Source organism: Struthio camelus, chromosome Z (assembly GCF_040807025.1).
Source record: "Struthio camelus isolate bStrCam1 chromosome Z, bStrCam1.hap1, whole genome shotgun sequence".
Taxonomy (NCBI): Eukaryota; Metazoa; Chordata; class Aves; order Struthioniformes; family Struthionidae; genus Struthio; species Struthio camelus.
Genome location: NC_090982.1, coordinates 28,697,622 through 28,709,392, shown reverse-complemented (window position 1 = coordinate 28,709,392; position 11,771 = coordinate 28,697,622).

Here is an 11,771-nt window from a genome sequence, read left to right as displayed (position 1 = left end):
ATGTTTTGACTGATCCTACTTTTCAATGCAAAAGCCTTTTTTGACTATCTTGTTCCTTTTCACATATTTTAGAATGGAAACAGAAGTGGAAATTTCAACTACTAACTTTGTAGGAGGATCATAGTGTGGTCAGACTACTGAATGACACCCTGAGAGAAGTTATGCTGGTGGAAAACGCCTTAATGAAAAAGGGAGAGGGCCTATTTCTTTGCAAAATCCTTTTATTTCATAGCACTTCTACTTTTCAGACTTGTCAGTACTGTTGTCCCAGCACTTGTTATGAAGTTCAGTGTTTGACTGTAAAAAATGCATAGGAAGAAATAGCTGGTGTTTGATGGGCCCCTCAGCTACCCTCACTGGCTCTTCTGCGTATTTAATTTTTACCTCCATTCTGTGTTTGCATGCAGTCTTGGCAGTTCTTGTAAACCAGCATGCCAGAATACAACTGTGTGCTTTTTCCTTTCTATTATACCAACTAATTTTGCTTACAAAAAAACACTTTTTTTGGTTCATTTACAACCTCTAGTTAATCAACTTTGCATTTGTTGATGCTGAAATACAGAATGTTATGAAATAACACATTTGCTGACGCTACTTTTGGACTACAGAATGTATTCTTCCCTGGCAGCGAAGCCTTAAGATGAAGCATGCAATGATAAGCATGTGATAAATTTAACACAGATATCTAAGCACATTTAATACTCTGTCCATCTTCCAAAGTCTGAATATTTGTGTTACAGTCTTCATTCAGTTATGGCATAGTTGTCATTCAAACTCAGAGGAAACAAAAGAATGCTTACCTTTTCTTACATTTGTCTAGAGTCTCCCATGTGACAAATAGCCAAACGGCTATTTTTTGAATGGATTTATATAGTCTCTAGTGCTTTTATGTACTTATCAAATCATTTCACCAAGGATCCAATTACAGCGAAAAGATTTGATAATAATAGATCAAACACCCAGACATGACAGTATACAACAATAAGGAGAGACATGATTGCTATCTGATGCAAATCTTGCTTGTCTTAGAATCTATGGCAAATACCCAGATTAGAAATAAATTTGTATTAATCCTGTTTTTTTTCCTGAACTAACTTTACGCTGTTGAATGCATGGAAATCTATGTATTTACTTTGAAAGTATGCTTGTGTGGAAGTACGAATTTAGTGCGTCGGGATTCTAGCTATTTCCAATGCAAGAATGTATTTCATTCCATCTCAAGAAAAAAAAGTCTGGAAGCTGTGGAATTTCAGATTGAGAAATGCCTTCCTAATTCAGCTATATGGAATTCAGATTTATTTAAATCCGCTTTCCCTAGGACAAGGAGAAAGAAATTCATTCATAAATTCAAGACAAATATATGTATCTTCTAGCCTACAAACTGCTACAGTCCTAAACCTTCCATCCTGTAGCAAAAGTTCATTTAGCAAGCGACTCCATTGCATAAATTAATGTTGAAATGAACAATATAATCCAACAGCTGTCAAGAAGCATCTTTGGAACTGCAGGAATTAAGAAGTCAATATTACAGATCTCTTTAACACCTATAGATTGAAATATATCCTGGTTGCAGTTCAGGAGTATATCATCTACCACATAATCCTGTAGATTTATAAATAGTCTCTTACATACGAATAATTTATGAATATATGCAAATGAAACTTTACTCTTGTTTGGAGTTTCATTTCAACAAAATATGTCACAATTTGATTTAATTTTATTTCAGAATATATAAATGAGTTTCTATAGAGAAATCTTTATACATAAAATATTTACAATTTGTCACGATTATTTTAAGAACATATATATCAAGGGTGCGTCACGTCTTTTGAATTAACAACTGCTATTCACATGTGAATGTAATGAGGATTAAATGGAAACTTGCCACTTACGTTAGCTAATTAGAAGTTGAACATTCCTAGTTCCAAATAAGAAAAACTGAACTATGAGATTAATTCATCATAGCTATTGAAGTGATTTTCAACTTTTTATTGCAAAGGGAGAGTATAAGTCATAGCTGAGGAAGACTTCAGCTGTTAAAAGTTGTTTGAAGCCCATTGAGCATGAACTAGGCTGCTGAATAATGCAGACAAGATAATGAACTGGAGATAAATGATCCCAAGCGGGCTCCTGCTGGGTGCCAGGAGAATATGTTTATACGATAGATTTATTATCTTAACATCTTTTTGCAGTGACCTCCAATTTAGAGAGAATACCTGAAACGTTTATAATCTGGATGTCTTTGCAACTGCAGCACAATGCATTTATCGTTTGTCTAGAGCAGCAGTGAGTAGTTATCTGTTGAAGATGTAAGAATCAGTTTGGTAAATTCTGTTTTCAGATATGTAAAAGTAGTTAAAGCAGCTTTAGGATTAGGACTCTCCATCAAATCTGTTCTTGTGCAAACAACTAAGGCTGATCATTTGTCTTTAGGACAACAAACCCAGTAACTTCTGCAAGGTTAGTTTTTATGGCTTACTCCTCTCTTAATGTAAAAATCTTACTTTATATATTTTATGTTAATTGTTTTTTATCTACATCTATTACTGTACATAACCCTGATAAAGAAATACCCTGTTAAAGAATTACTTAATACAGATCATAAAGATACTCACAGAGAAAGAACAGAAATTACCATGCTCAAGAGTGGTGAAATATTAGGGTCACAGGATGCGTAAAGGTCCTTGGGGCCAGCTCTTCCTAGTCTGCGTGGTTACAACAGTGTCACAACTCACCTCTATTTTTGCAAATTGGTGAATTTTATCTTCAAAAAGGTCATGAATCTTATCAAAGCAGCTCAAAATAACTTATTTAGGAGAATACTCACAAATGCATTTTTGTTCATTCCTCAGAGACTGCAGAGGCAGAAACCCGTCTGCCTTATTTTCCACGGGTACAGTGCCAGTAATACTCAGAAAGGCATATCAGAGTCAGCCCTCAATTCCCTACATTTTTCTTTTATTTCCATAAATCACTTCTTTTCTACTGCTTTATAACATTGTCCAACCTCAAACCGCTCCTGGGTGTACACCACATTCCTTCCTTAGGACCTCTTATTCAGTTGCTAGGGAAAAATCCCTCCTGGCAGTGGGACTAATGGCAAAAAAAAAAAAAAATATTATATCATGGCCTTTTTCTGAGCAATGATTCACTGGAAAGAAAGCTAGTCTTGAAGGTTTTGAATGGGTCCAGGAAACAAACTTTCTTCCAGTTCTGCTGTACACTACAGTCACATCTCTATGCACATATGTGATTAGCTCTAGGGTTTCAGATTTACAGAGAAAATTTGTTGTCGGACACTTATCTTTTAACAGCCTCATTTAAACTAAACAGTTTTAAAATTTATTCTTGAATTCTTCTTTAGGCTCAGACTCTAGCACTGCACACAAAGGATATATGTAAGATCTGTAAAGCCACTGTTTACTTGCTATCAGCTATTTTTTCTGCTGCTAGAGCAAAAAGCAGCAGAGGGTTACCTCTTCTCTTGGATGCCCTTTCAACTTCTGATAAAAAGTCTAATTTGAGGGAAAGGCAGGAACAAAATACTTTTGTCCTTACTAATGTGCAGTGTGTGAGCCGGGAAACAGAAGCTTAGCCACTGCGAACTTCTCTGGGTAAAAGTAATATAGCTATATAGAAGGGTCTGGTTTGTGGTGAGAAGGAGGGAGGAGTAGAAAGAGGAGGGAAAGGAAGGCACTTATCATTTTAAGTTCATTTTTTGTTTATTCTGCACAAGGCCATTACCAGATTTAATTGATATGACACACATTTCAGTAAATTAATGATTTTCAACAAGTTCATATGAACCTGTACATACTGAACAATTAATAGGTTTTAATATTGAAATGAGAAAGTATCATTTTATGCGGCACTTAACGTGTATTCATAAATAATCATGCATACAAACATATTAAGTCACTTAGAACTGTAATTAGTAATTTTCAAGTCCTGACAACCAGCAGGATTCAATTGGAATATACCATTTGGCCTACTTGACTTTAATAAAACTTTCAAAGAAGGGGCAGCATGTGCTTTTTAATCTGCTTTTCAAGGGCTAGTAGTAAATAAATGAACATGAGGTTGGTGGGTATGACAAATTAATATGCATACTGACAACTTATAAACACAGCATCGCTTAGGGAATTAGTATATGAATATATACAAGCAATTATATGTTTTAAATGATTTATTTCATTTTCTGAATAATATACCACTGAAGTGGAAATTGATAAGAAGAGAATACAAATACAATATTATATCAACTTTTTACTGAACTTATTAAGTGAAGGCCCTCTTAATGAGGAAATTAATGAGTGAAGCAGTTCATTATGGATAAGCATTCTTTGTGGTCGTTAAGAATTTGTCACCATAGACCTGTCATAGTCAGTTTAATTATGATTAATATCTTATCTTGAATTCCATCTCCACTCACATCTGAGAAACAAATGCAACCTCTATTACATGATCAAAGTTCATAAAACAGGGTGACTTGCTGATGACCTTATATTTTATTCATTTTCACATTCATATTTATCAGATCTTACATGAACTGAAAGCAATCTTGTAATATTTTTAAAAATTTTTAGTATATGTTATTTAAGATATGTTATACAACCTCTTGTGCTTATTAGAACCATGACCGTATGTTCAAAATAAAGTATCCCAACAGTTTTATTACCCTTTTTCAAATGCAATTACCACTGTTTTGTTGCAATTTAAATAAAGAGAATGACTGTTTTAGTCTCTAAGCTTTACTTTAAGTAAAACTCACTAGACTATGTAATTTACACTGTTTTTATTTAGCTAAAGCTCTCACAAATATCAATGGAAATTGTACATCAGCAGTACTCCAGGTGAGGTTTGTTCGTTGCATGCCTTTTTAATCTGTTTGTGCATGTGAAATGATGTCTGGGATGTATATTTTAATTAATGTTTATAAGGGCCTGTCCGTCTCTGAATGTGGTGGCTACAGTCATCAATACCCCATAATTCACAGAATCACAGAATCACAGAATCGTTTAGGTTGGAAGGGACCTCTGGAGATCATCTCGTCCAACCTCCCTGCTCAAGCAGGGTCACCTAGAGCATATTGCCCAGGATCACATCCAGACGGGTTTTGAATATCTCCAGCGAAGGAGACTCCACCACCCCTCTGGGCAACCTGTTCCAATGCTCTGTCACCCTCACAGTGAAGAAGTTTTTTCTCAGGTTCAGATGGAACTTCCTGTGGTTCAGTTTCTGCCCATTGCCTCTTGTCCTGTTGCTGGGCACCACGGAGAAGAGGCTGGCCCCATCCTCTTGACACTCCCCCTTCAGATACTTGTACACATTCATGAGATCCCCTCTCAATCTTCTCTTCTCCAGGCTGAACAGGCCCAGCTCTTGCAGTCTTTCTTCATAGGGGAGGTGCTCCAGCCCTCTAATCATCTTGGTAGCCCTCCGCTGGACTCTCTCCAGGAGTGCCATGTCTCTCTTGTACTGGGGAGCCCAGAACTGGACACAGTACTCCAGGTGAGGCCTCACCAGGGCTGAATAGAGGGGCAGGATCACCTCCCTCGACCTGCTGGCAACACTCTGCCTAATGCACCCTAGGATCCCATTGGCCTTCTTGGCCACAAGGGCACACTGCTGGCTCATGTTTAACTTGTTGTCCACCAGCACTCCCAGGTCCTTCTCGGCAGAGCTACTTTCCAACAGGTCAGTCCCCAGCCTGTACTGGTGCATGGGATTATTCCTGCCTAGGTGCAGGACCTTGCACTTGCCTTTGTTGAACTTCATGAGGTTCCTCTCCGCCCACCTCTCCAGCCTGTCCAGGTCCCTCTGAATGGCAGCACAGCCTTCTGGTGTGTCAGCCTCTCCCCCCAGTTTAGTATCATCAGCAAACTTGCTGAGGGTGCACTCTGTCCCTTCCTCCAGGTCATTGATGAATATATTGAACAAGACTGGGCCCAGGACTGACCCCTGGGGGACACCACTAGCCACAGGCCTCCAACTTGACTCTGCGCCATTCACCACAACCCTCTGAGCTCGGCCATCCAGCCAGTTCTCAAGCCACCTCACCGTCCACTCATCCAACCCACACTTCCTGAGCTTACCTAGGAGGATGTGATGGGAGACAGTGTCCAAAGCCTTGCTGAAGTCCAGGGAGACAACATCCACTGCTCTGCCCTCATCTACCCAGCCAGTCATTCTGTCATAGAAGGCTATCAGATTGGTCAAGCATGATTTCCCTTTGGTGAATCCATGCTGACTACTCCTGATCACCTTCTTGTCCTCCAGATGCTTAGTGATGACCTCCAGGATGAGCTGTTCCATCACCTTTCCCGGGATGGAGGTGAGGCTGACAGGCCTGTAGTTTCCTGGCTCCTCCTTCTTGCCCTTTTTGAAGACTGGCGTGACATTGGCTTTCTTCCAGTCCTCAGGCACCTCTCCTGATCTCCAGGACCTTTCAAAGATGATGGAGAGAGGCCTAGCGATAACATCCGCCAGCTCCCTCAGCACTCGTGGGTGCATCCCATCGGGGCCCATGGATTTGTGGATGTCAAGTTTGGACAAAAGATCTCCCGATATTTGACCTTACACTGGACTATTTAAGTCTTGTACACTCTAATAATTTAGTCTGAAGTAGTCCACAGACTGTGGACTACTTTGTGTTATGTTGGTAACATTAATACCATGATGCTGTTTGCCTGTTTTCTTAACACAATAACTTAAAAAATGATGTGGCCGTACTTTCTATCTGTCAGTCCTCTTTCCTTTCCTTGAGTACCTCGGCTAATTTCGGACAAGCTTGTACCTTGCTAGAGATTCAGAGGTCTCAAAAGTATGAGATTCCTTCAGCATTCATGAAGACGGTTTGCCGGATGAAAGGCAGAGACTCGGATTAGGTGGGGATGTGGGACTGATAGGCTTTGGGGAATACAGGTTACAAATCTGGAGTGGCCCAAGCTTCAGTGTTTCCAGTACTCGCACAAAATCTTGTTTCATCTTCCAGTTTGAAAACAAATTATTTTACCATTTCTAAGAAGGAGGGTATGGAAAAATATGTTGTTTTGTCTATGTTAAAATAACTTACTGTAAAGTGTGTTGAGGTGGGAGTATTTCTTGTCTGCGAGGTTGAACAACCAGCAAATTCTGTAATCTGGTGTAAGTATTTTAATTTGGGCAGAAGGTTGCTTTAACATTAGGCATCATCCTTTGTTATTCTTGTGGGCAAAGTGCTAAAATTTGGTCTTGATTTTAAGTAATGGAAAATGCCTCTTTTGTCATGTAATATTTTACTTTTTTAATTATTTATTTTCACCCATTGCATTAGCAATATTGTCCCAGAAATGAATCAGGGTAATATGGTAACAGCTTGCACTGGTTAAACCTCATCCACGTTAGTTGCAGAAGTTAGGCAGACCTTAAGGAGCAGAAGAGGTGGTCTCTAGGTGAAGAAAGGAGATTTCCAGGATAGAGAACTAAATTCCATCGTTCTCTTTCCTCTGAAGCCTCTGAGATGATGCTGGGCAAAACCACTAAATCAGCATCTTCAGTGATGGCCATTCATTGAGAGTTCTTGATATTTGAGATACTTAGGGAGATTTTTATTGAAATTTGAGTCAAATGAGAATATATGCGATAATTTGGAAACACTAACAAATGTAAATAAAGGGAAGTGCAGAGTTCTGCACCTAGGGAGAGATAACCCCATGCACCAGTACAGGCTGGAGGATGACCTGCTGGAAAGCAGCTCTGCAGAGAAGGACCTGGGAATTCTGGTGGACAGCAAGTTGACCATGAGTCAACAATGTGCCCTTCTGGCAAAGGCAGCCACAGTGCCCTGCGCTGCATTAGGCAGAGCGTTGCCTGCAGGTCGAGGGAGGTGATCCTCCCCCTCTGCTCAACCTTGGTGAAGCCACATTTGAAGTTCTGGGGTCCCCAGTACAAGAGAGACATGGAGCTACTGGAACGAGTCCAGCGAAGGGCTGCTAAGATAATGAAGGGACTGGAGCATCTCTCATATGAGGAAAGGCTGAGAGAGCTGGTACAGTTTAGGCTGGACAAGAGAAGACTGAGAGGTGATTGTATCAATGTGTTTAAATGTCTGAAGGAAGGGTATAAAGAAGACAGGGCTAGGCGCTTTTCAGGGTTGCGCAGTGGCAGGAAAAGAAGCAATGAGCACAAGCTGACACACTGGACTTTCCATCTAACATGAGGAAAAACTTCTTTACTGTCAGGGTGACTGAGCACTAGAACGGGTTGCCCAGAGAGGTTGTAGAGTCTTCATGTTTGGAGATACTCAGAAGCCAGACAGCTTTTAACAGAGTCCTGGACAATCTGCTGCAGGAGACCCTGCTTGAGCAGGGGGGTTGGACTAGATGATCTCCAGAGGTCCCTTCCAACCTCAACCGTTCTATGATTCTGTGAAATTTGCCATTTAATTCTCATACATATTAACATAATCCAGCCCTATATGAATGTAAAGGCAGTCATCTAGACTCCTTCAAACAACCAGACTCTGTTAGGGGAAGCAATATCTGTAACTTCACTTTCCAGTAGCTTCTAATCATTCTTAAACTCTTAGCAAAATGAAAACAATGAGTGGAGACCATGACATCATTCACTTTAATACAAACTACCCTTTGATTTCCATATTTGAAAAGACTGGCATCATTTATCAAACTGATGCCTGCTTTACCCATATTAACCTACATCAGGAGTATCTGAGTTTTCAGTCTCAAGCTTTTTTGTTCCTCTTTGCGGTTTTATAATTTGTTCTTCAACAACACTAAAACATTGTGAGTTCAGTTCAACTTGAACTAATCGTATGGAGCAAGGGAAAAAGAAAACCTTGTGAGATCGAACAAATCATTCTCTCGGATGCAATTTTCCCACAAAATCAAGAATTTTAATTTTCCTCGCTATCTAAAGACAATCTCATTTCACTTCAGATCCTTACTATAACCGGAGACAAGTGTACCTCATTCAGTGTGTAAGACCGTGAAATCAAAATAAATAGTCTGAGTGAGTAAAAGATTAGAAAGTCCACATTTTAGTTATGATTTCCCACGTGTATTTGGGGTCATATGTTTAAGACTGTGTGATGCACTTGCAAGTTATGTCTTTCAGCAGTCTCCACTACAGACTTAATGAGTCTGCCCTTTTGAAAAGCTCCCTGTATCATATTTATGATGTTGTCTTATTTAAGATGGGCACTAATCTAAGCCTGTCAGAGGTTTGATTGTACTCCTGTGACTGTTACCACAGTCAGTACCATGAGGACAGAAGGGGTTTAAGCAACTATTGCTGCGCTTAGTGGTGACGCTGTAACTCCCTTCCAGGCCATATCTAACTCTTGTCATGCTCTTTCCATCAGTATCTCCAAGATATTCTCTTTCTACAGCCGTCTGTCTTCCTCTCTTCTCATTGATATTGGTGATCACAAGATCATTTTCCTACTATATTCTTCAGTGTTTGCAAAACATTGCTGCTAACGTCTTCTTAAAAAAGAGATTTAAAATGTCTTTTTTAAATCTCTACGTTTGCTTTCCATTCAGTATATCAAATCTCACAGCTTTCCTTGCTACTCCTTGTCTGTATTACCCCTCTTTGCTTTCCTTCTGGCAGTGCTCACAAGCACTTGTCATAACAGTTCTTCCTATTTGTGAATGGCGCTCCCTGTGTGCCTAATTTTAGCTCCACGTTACAACCCATGAGAACCCTACCTTATTCATATTCAATTCTCCTCTAAAACTCACTTTGGCCATATGATGTATAGCAAATTTTTGCAATTTATATAAAGTGTATGTAATTTGTCTATTATTATTCCCCTTCTGACCCCTGTCCTCAGACCAAGGCCGTCTCAGATATCCAGGTGACATTATTCTTGCTAATGCTGGAATCATTTTAACAACAAAGTAACTTAACTATCTAATCACACCACCGCCACAATACCTTTCTGGAAAAATGAATGTTATACTAAGAAGCATTTACAAAAGCTAAAGAAAAATATTAGAGCATGTTCTCTTTTTCTCTTTGTTTATTCATGCATGATTTCTCGTTTATAATAACTGGCACAGAAAAGTCTGGCTTTGCTAGTAGTCATGGCCAGTTCAAAACTCTAGAAGTGGCCATAGCTGGTTGCTCAGTTCTAGCACATATACAGACTTAAAGGTGATCACAAGTTAGAAACAAGCAATTTCTTGGAACTGGATTCTCCCTTGCTGACATTTACTATAGCCGTGTATATTTGTGCAAGATGAGCATGAATTGGCACCTAATTAAAACTCTGCATTCACTTTCATTGATGGCCATTTGTACCACATTTTGGGCTAGAATAAATAGATTTAGAAGGTCACAAATCAATGCCTTGAAAAGCCTAGATATCAGGCAGTGGCCTAGCACTGGCCTGCTTATGTTCAGAGTGGTTTTCATTCTTAAGTGCCTTTCTGTATAACGGGATGGGTAGAGGGGCAGAGATAACTGAATCTAAAGGGAGGTTCCACAGCTACAGCCACAGACCACAAAGAGGGAAATGTATTGTTTTGGTAGAGCTAGTGGAAATGACAATTCCCATGCTCTTCACTAGTGTACAGATATTTGTATGTAGATGATTTTTCACCTTATCAGCATAGAGTGACAAGAACCATAAAACATGGCTGGATGGCTGCAGTCCAGCCTTTCAGTTTTCATTCAGAAAGACTCCCCTTAGTCTACTCCACGTTCACTTGGTTGTGGCTCCTGTTCCTGTTGCTCTGATTTTGCACCAGCATATCTCCACCAATTTCTATGTACACTGAAAGAAAAGGAGCAGAGAATTGAGTATTAGAAGGCAAAAAAGGCAAAAGTATTTCAGTGTCACTAAAATACACATAGGAGCAGTTTCACTGAAGAATGTATGTGCCTGGTCCAGGTGGTAGAATCCGGAGCCCTGGATTTAGGTGTCCAGGGTCCCCATAGTAAATATTTCCTCTTCAAAATGGGATTTGTCGAAGACTTTTCAGGGAGATGCCTAACACTGCAGGTGGGAACTGAGTCATAAGCTCCATTCCTTTATTCGGTGGCTGGAGGCGATGTCGTCCTCCTGGTTTTCAGCAGGAAATATATTCCAGTAGGACAGCACCTCCGGAGTTGTACTCTTGGTTTTGCTGTCTGGTCACGTTTTCTCATCAGTCAAATATATTATAAATTACAATTAAATAAACTTTATCTCTATATACAATTTTTATATTATTTTCATATATATCAGGATGTCGGATAATCTAATAGCACTGATGCTAATGTTGTCCTACACCTATAAAGAAGGGGTAACTCTTCTCCTGATTCTGAGTGGCTACTCTACATTAATACACATGATCCTTAGGCAACTGGGGTTATGTGCCAGAAATTCAGAAGGACGTATAAGCAACTCTGCATTTAGAATCAGTAGATTTACAGTTTTCCCCCCCAAGAAGAGACCAAACCTACTCCTGGTGGAGTCAATGGGAGTTTTGCTTTTGATGTCAGTGAGAACAATAGCAGAGCTACGACATTTCCTTGCCTAGAGCTTAATTTATTCTATTATAGGGATTTTTCAACCTCTACTACAAAAAACATAGAATTACTGGTATAGATTGGCACAGGTCCTCCAGTCTAAGCTTTACATCTGAAAAACATAGTGGTAAAAAGGTGTCACAGCACAGAATCCGGGTTGTATTTTGGCAGCCATTTCACAATTTTAGATAAAAATTTCTTAGTTTTCTTCATTGTTCAATATTTGTTTTATGATCATCAGGAAGGTAGCTGTG